The sequence below is a fragment of the Galleria mellonella genome, unplaced genomic scaffold (genome assembly GCF_026898425.1).
Source record: "Galleria mellonella isolate WM207_F2 unplaced genomic scaffold, CSIRO_AGI_GalMel_v1 utg33, whole genome shotgun sequence".
In the NCBI taxonomy this organism is placed as follows: Eukaryota; Metazoa; Arthropoda; class Insecta; order Lepidoptera; family Pyralidae; genus Galleria; species Galleria mellonella.
In genome coordinates this window covers 1,950,345-1,957,600 of record NW_026442079.1, presented here as the reverse complement: position 1 = coordinate 1,957,600, position 7,256 = coordinate 1,950,345, and the positions used below count along the sequence as shown (strand labels likewise).

Here is a 7,256-nt window from a genome sequence, read left to right as displayed (position 1 = left end):
TGGATTTTTATTAGAAGTGACTAAGGTGCGCGGTGATAAGCAGATGCCACGTGTATTGTCTAATTAATGCGCATATTGAAAAAAATAATGGCGAGAATAAAGAGTACTACTCGTTTCATTGGCTGATGGATTGGCGTGATCGCTTGCTGTGTCCTGTGTTACGCGCGTTTCCCTGCCCGTGATGTGGCGCCACCGGCGACCGCGCGAATTTTAATAGAGCCTAAACCTTAGCCGTACAGTTGCAGTTATGACGCTACAGTAACCGCTGAAATTTTCACTCCAGGTGATAAAAAGACTGCGCAGAGTGGCCAAGAGTGTCTGTTTTTCATCTTTGGCCTCATCATTTCAAGCTCTCTCATGCTGGTGAAATTGATGAGATTCTCATTAATTATCGTATAAATGGCAAAGATATGTTATTCGATGGGAACGCCAAGTACTTTATGGGTTAGCATACACATACCATACCAGGTGCAAATAACAGAACATGTGTATTTTAACTACATAGGTGTCTTTAAACATTGCTATATAGCTTCTCATGAATTCGATTAACCAAAATGTTTTTCATATGGAATCAAAGAGAAACCTATCCTATATCCAATCCTGTGCTAAAATATGACATCGGCTCCTAGACAACCTTAGTCATTAGTAACATGTTTAATTTAATATTCATGTATTTTCTTACGATTTTCTAATCAATAGTGTGATCATGTTTAATTTTTTCCGAAAGATGACCACAGAGGAGTGGGAAAACGAAGCCGAGACGACGGATGGCGAAGGCGAGGGTACAGTAAGATAGGCTGAGGCGGTAGACGCCATTTTTGTCATGTGGCTAATTGTTGGAGAGCTTAGGATCAGATATGGCATTATGCGTTTTCGGGACGACAGTCTCCCCAAACAGTGGTTCGAAGCGGTGTCCATATTCTTGAGACAATATATGATGGTGTGCGCGCAGTTGTCGATGGCAACACATGCCGGTCAGCAAAAAGTGCATAACACGGAACACAGCATGTGACCACGCCTCAGCGCAGATTACATAAACTGGGGTCTACCGATAGCGTTCAGGTTCTATTAAAATTAACTTTGATTATTATTATTATTTTAGCGTAAACCTGATTATTCCAACGCGGCATGTACTCGTACGAGTATGTGACGAACGCGTGGAGACCTACATACAAAAGCTTTGCTTGCTTGTAGTAGTGTTCTTGTCTCAATATACTCATACTTTCTAATATATTTCTTTTTTGGTGTTCTGTGGCATCTTATATTATTTACTTAATTCTATGGTCTGCATTCTAAAATATTAATTTTGCTCTATAAAAAGAACTATATTATGTTCGTAAACACACAATGTGCATATTATACAGTGCATAGAATTATAAGCAGATTATATGCTCACAAATACTTAATCCGTTTACGTTATTAATCGCTAAGTTATGCAGCGTATATTATTTATTCATAATAGCTATGGCATATAATCTCAATTAATAGCGAACTGTAATTGTTTGCTATGACTAATTAATAAGTGATTATACTCAGTATACCTAGATTTCCTTCTATTATATTAATCAGAGGGACGTCAATTAAATAATCTTTAAACTTGTATAAAAAAGTTGTAAGACAGTCATTGCAACTTCACTCGAATGCTTGTTATTTCCTGTTCCCACGGGAATTTGGGAAATCTCTTCACAGTACATATTTATATTACATAAAGAATTTCATCATACAATCATAAATTTACCAGTTTAAGCTGCATATCGTTTATGAACTAGTATCATTTTTAGGGTTCTTAACAAAAAGGTACAAAGGAAACTTTATAAAGCGACTTTCACCGTCCGTCCATCCGTCGATCTGACCGTCGCTGTGACGGTGATAATAAGACTGTGCAGAGCGGCCAAGAGAGCGTGTTTTCACCTTTGGCCTCATCATTCCAAGCTCGCTTGTGCTGCTGAAATTGTTGAGATTCTTATTAATTATCGTATAAATGGCAATGATATGATATTCGATGAAAAGGCCAACTACGATATGTGCACCAGCAGACCACAGTCTATGGAGCATGTGCAAATTAACATCTAGATGGACAATTCTACGATGGCTGCTTCTAGAAATAGGGAGATTATTGATACGTTTGACTTTCTGATTAAAAGTCTATCATCGGCTAACAATTATGTTTCGATGTTGCCCGCGAATAACTCTCAGTGCTACGCTCGATACGCCCAGTCCTCCTATATGAGTTTTTACAAGAAGTGGCCAAGGTGCGCGGTAATAAGCAGATACGCTGAAGGATTGGCGTGGTAGCGTGATGTGTCCTGTGTTACGCGCGTTTCTCTGCCTGCGGTGTGGCGCCACCGGCGACCGCGCGAATTTTAATAAATCCTAAACCCCGGCTATACAGTTACAGTTATGGCGCTACAGTAACTGCTGAAATTTTCACTCCAGGTAATAAAAAGACTGCGCAGAGCGGCCAAAAGAGCTTGTTTTTTCACCTTTGCTCTCATCATTTCAAGCTCGTGGAGGAAATTAACTATTAGCCATTTTAGCTCAACAGGAGTTGCAGTCTGCTGATGCCTGAGCTCCCTCTACTGATGAAATTGATGAGATTTTCATGAATTATCGTATAAACGGTAACGATATGTTATTAGATGAGAACGCCAACTACTTTATGGGTACCGGTAGGCCCCAATCTATGGAATTTGCGCAAGCTAACACCTGGATGGACAATTCTACGACGGCTGCTTCTAGAAATGAGGAAATTATTGATACATTTAACTTTCTGATTAAAAGTCTAAAATCGGCTAACAATTATGTTTCAATGTTGCCCGCGAACAACTCTCAGTGCTACGCTCGATACGCCCAGCCCTTCTGTACAAGTTTTTACAAGAAATGGCCAAGGCGCGCGATGATAAGCAGATACGCTGAAGGATTGGCGTGGTAGCGTGCTATGTCCTGTGTTACGCGCTTTTCTCTGTCCGAGGTGTGGCGCAACCGGCGACTGCGCGAACTTTAATAGAACCTAAACCGCAGCCGTACAGCTACAGTTACGGTGCTACAGTAACCGCTGAAATTTTCACTACTGGTGACAAAAAGACTACACATAGCGGCCAAGAGAGTATATTTTCACCTTTGGCATCATCATTTCAAGCTCGTGGAGTAAATGAACTATTGGACATTTTAGTTCAACAGGAGTCGCAGGCTGCTGATACAGCGCCTTCTGCTGATGAAATTGCCGAAAGTTCCATGAATTATCGTATAAACCGTAACGATATGTTATTCGATGAGAACGCCAACTACTTTATGGGTACCGGTAGGCCCTAATCTATGAAATTTACGCAAGCTAACACCTGGATGGACAATTCTACGACGGTTGCTTCTAGAAATGAGGAAATTATTGATAAATTTAACTTTCTGATTAAAAGTCTATCATCGGCTAACAATTATGTTTCGATGTTGCCCGCGAACAACCTTTAGTGCTACGCTTGATACGCCCAGCCTTTCTGTATAAGTTTTTACAAGAAGTGGCCAAGGTGCGCGGTGATAAGCAGATACGCTGAAGGATTGGCGTGGTAGCGTGATATGTCCTGTGTTACGCGCGTTTCTCTGCCTGCGGTGTGGCACCACCGGCGATCGCGCGAATTTTAATAAATCCTAAACCCCGGCTATACAGTTACAGTTATGGCGCTACAGTAACTGCTGAAATTTTCACTCCAGGTAATAAAAAGACTGCGCAGAGCGGCCAAGAGAGCGTGTTTTTTCACCTTTGGTCTCATTATTTCAAGCTCGTGGAGGAAATGAACTATTAGCCATTTTAGCTCAACAGGAGTTGCAGTCTGCTGATGCCTGAGCTCCCTCTACTGATGAAATTTATGAGATTTTCATGAATTATCGTATAAACGGTAACGATATGTTATTAGATGAGAACGCCAACTACTTTATGGGTACCGGTAGGCCCCAATCTATGGAATTTGCGCAAGCTAACACCTGGATGGACAATTCTACGACGGCTGCTTCTAGAAATGAGGAAATTATTGATACATTTAACTTTCTGATTAAAAGTCTAAAATCGGCTAACAATTATGTTTCAATGTTGCCCGCGAACTACTCTCAGTGCTACGCTCGATACGCCCAGCCCTTCTGTACAAGTTTTTACAAGAAATGGCCAAGGCGTGCGATGATAAGCAGATACGCTGAAGGATTGGCGTGGTAGCGTGCTATGTCCTGTGTTACGCGCTTTTCTCTGTCCGAGGTGTGGCGCCAGCAGCGACCGCGCGTATTTTAATAAATTACTAACCCTGGCTGTACAGTTACAGTTACGGCGCTACAGTTAGCTCTGAAATTTTCACTCCAGGTGATAAAAGGACTGCGCAAAGCAGTCAAGAGAGCGTCTTTTCACCTTTGACCTCATCATTTCAAGCTCACTCATGTTGCTGAAATTTATGAGATTCTCGTTAATTATCGTATAAATGACAAAGATATGTTATTCGATGAAAATGCCAACTACTTTATGCGCACTGGCAGACCACAGCCTATGGAACCTGTGCGAACTAACAACTAAATGGACAATTCTACGATGGCTGCTTCTAGAAATAGGGAAATTATTGATACATTTGATTTCCTGATTAAAAGTCTATCATCAGCTAACAATTATGTTTCGATGTTGACCCGCGAACAATTCTCAGTGCTACGCTCGATACGCCCAGTCCTTCTGTATGAGTTTTTTACAAAAAGTGGCCAAGGTGCGCGGTGATAAGCAGATGTCATATGCATTGCCTAATGAATGCGCATATTGAAAAAATAATGACTAGAATAAATAATGCTACCCGTTGCTTGCGCTGCAGAATTGGCTTGGTAGCGTGCTGTGTCTTGTGTTACGCGAGTTTTTCTGTCCGCGGTGTGGCGCTATCGGCGACCGTTTGAATTTTAATAAAGCTTAAATTCCGGCCGTACAGTTACAGATATGCCGCTACAGTAACCGCTGAAATTTTCACTTCAGGTAATAAAAAGACTGCGCAGAGCGGCCAAGAGAGCGTGTTTTTTAACCTTTGGTCTTATCATTCCAAACTCGCTCATGCTGCTGAAATTGATGATATTTTCATTAATTATCGTATAAATGGCAAATGTATGTTATTTGATAAAAATGCCAACTACTTTATGTGCACCGGCAGACCACAGCATATGGAACCTGTGCAAACTAATACCTGGATGGACAATTCTACGATGGCTGCTTCTAGAAATGGGGAAATTATTGACACATTTGACTTCCGTATTAAAAGTATATCATCGACTAACAATTATGTTTCGATGTTGACCCGCGAACAATTCTCAGTGCTACGCTCGATACGCCCAGTCCTTCTGTATGAGTTTTTTACAAAAAGTGGCCAAGGTGCGCGGTGATAAGCAGATGTCATATGCATTGCCTAATGAATGCGCATATTGAAAAAATAATGACTAGAATAAATAATGCTACCCGTTGCTTGCGCTGCAGAATTGGCTTGGTAGCGTGCTGTGTCTTGTGTTACGCGAGTTTTTCTGTCCGCGGTGTGGCGCTATCGGCGACCGTTTGAATTTTAATAAAGCCTAAACCCCGGCTCTACTGTTACAGTAACGGCGCTACAGTAACCGCTGAACTTTTCACTCCAGGTAATAAAAAGACTGCACAGAGCGCCCAAGAGAGCGTGTTTTTTAACCTTTGGTCTTATCATTCCAAACTCGCTCATGCTGCTGAAATTGATGACATTTTCATTAATTATCGTATAAATGGTAAATATATGTTATTCGATAAAAATGCCAACTACTTTATGGGCACCGGCGGACCACAGACTATGGAACCTGTGCAAACTAATACCTGGATGGACAATTCTACGATGGCTGCTTTTAGAAATGGGGAAATTATTGACACATTTGACTTCCGTATTAAAAGTATATCATCGACTAACAATTATGTTTCGATGTTGACCCGTGAACAACTCTCAGTGCTACACTCGATACGCCCAGCCCTTCTTTATGGATTTTTATTAGAAGTGGCCAAGGTGCGCAGTGATAAGCGGTTGTTACGTGCATTGTCTAATGAATGTGCATATTGAAAAAATAATGGCGAGAATAAAGAATACTACTCTTTGCATGTGCTGAAGGATTGGCGTAGTCGCGTGTTATGTCCTGTGTTACGCGCGTTTCTCTGCCCATGGTGTGGTGCTGTCGGCGACCGTTTGAATTTTAATAAAGCCTAAATTCCGGCCGTACAGTTACAGATATGCCGCTACAGTAACCGCTGAAATTTTCACTCCAGGTAATAAAAAGACTGCGCAGAGCGGCCAAGAGAGCGTGTTTTTTCACCTTTGGCCACATCATTTCAAGTTCGTGGAGGAAATGAACTATTAGCCATTTTAGCTCAACAGGAGTTGCAGTCTGCTGATGCAGCGCTCTCTGCTGATGAAATTGATGAGATTTTCATGAATTATCGTATAAACGCCAACGGTATGTTATTAAATGATAACGCCAACTACTTAACGGGTACCGGCAGACCAGAGTCTATTGGATCTGCGCAAGCTAACACCTGGATGGACAATTCTACAATGGCTACTTCTAGAAATAGGTAAATTATTGAGACGTTTGACTTCCTGATTAAAAGTCTTTCATCGGCTAACAATTATGTTTCGATGTTTACCCGCGAACAACTTTCAGTGCTACGCTCGATACGCCCAGCCCTTCTGTATGAGTTTTTACAAAAAGTGAATAAGGTGCGCGGTGATAAGCAGATGCCACGTGCATTGTCTAATGAATGCGCATATTGAAAAAAATAATGGCGAGAATAAAGAATACTACTCGTTTCATTGGCTGATGGATTGGCGTGATCGCTTGCTGTGTCCTGTGTTACGCACGTTTCCCTGCCCGCGATGTGGTGGCACCGGCGACCGCGCGAATTTTAATAGAGCCTAAACCTCAGCCGTACAGTTGCAGTTATGACACTACAGTAAGCGCTGAAATTTTTACTCCAGATGATAAAAGGACTGCGCAGAGCGGATCTCATCAATTTCAGCAGCATGAGCGAGCTTGAAATGATGAGGCCAAAGATGAAAACACGCACTCTTGGCCGCTCCTTTGTACCTTTTTGTTAAGAACCCTAAACATGATACTACTTAAACTGGTAAATTTATGATTGTATGATGAAATTCTTTATGTAATGTAGATATGTACTGTGAAGAGATTTCCCAAATTCCCGTGGGAACAGGAAATAACAAGCATTCGAGTGAAGTTGCAATGAC

The 7,256-nt window shown here is 41.5% G+C and overlaps 2 pseudogenes; both read left to right on the top strand.

Annotated features, from left to right (window-relative positions):
* The first annotated feature begins 727 nt into the window (after positions 1-727).
* LOC128199974 (uncharacterized) lies at positions 728-3,646 on the top strand (annotated as a pseudogene).
* Positions 3,647-3,669: 23 nt separating this feature from the next.
* Positions 3,670-6,930, top strand: LOC113512721 (uncharacterized; annotated as a pseudogene).
* Positions 6,931-7,256: the final 326 nt, after the last annotated feature.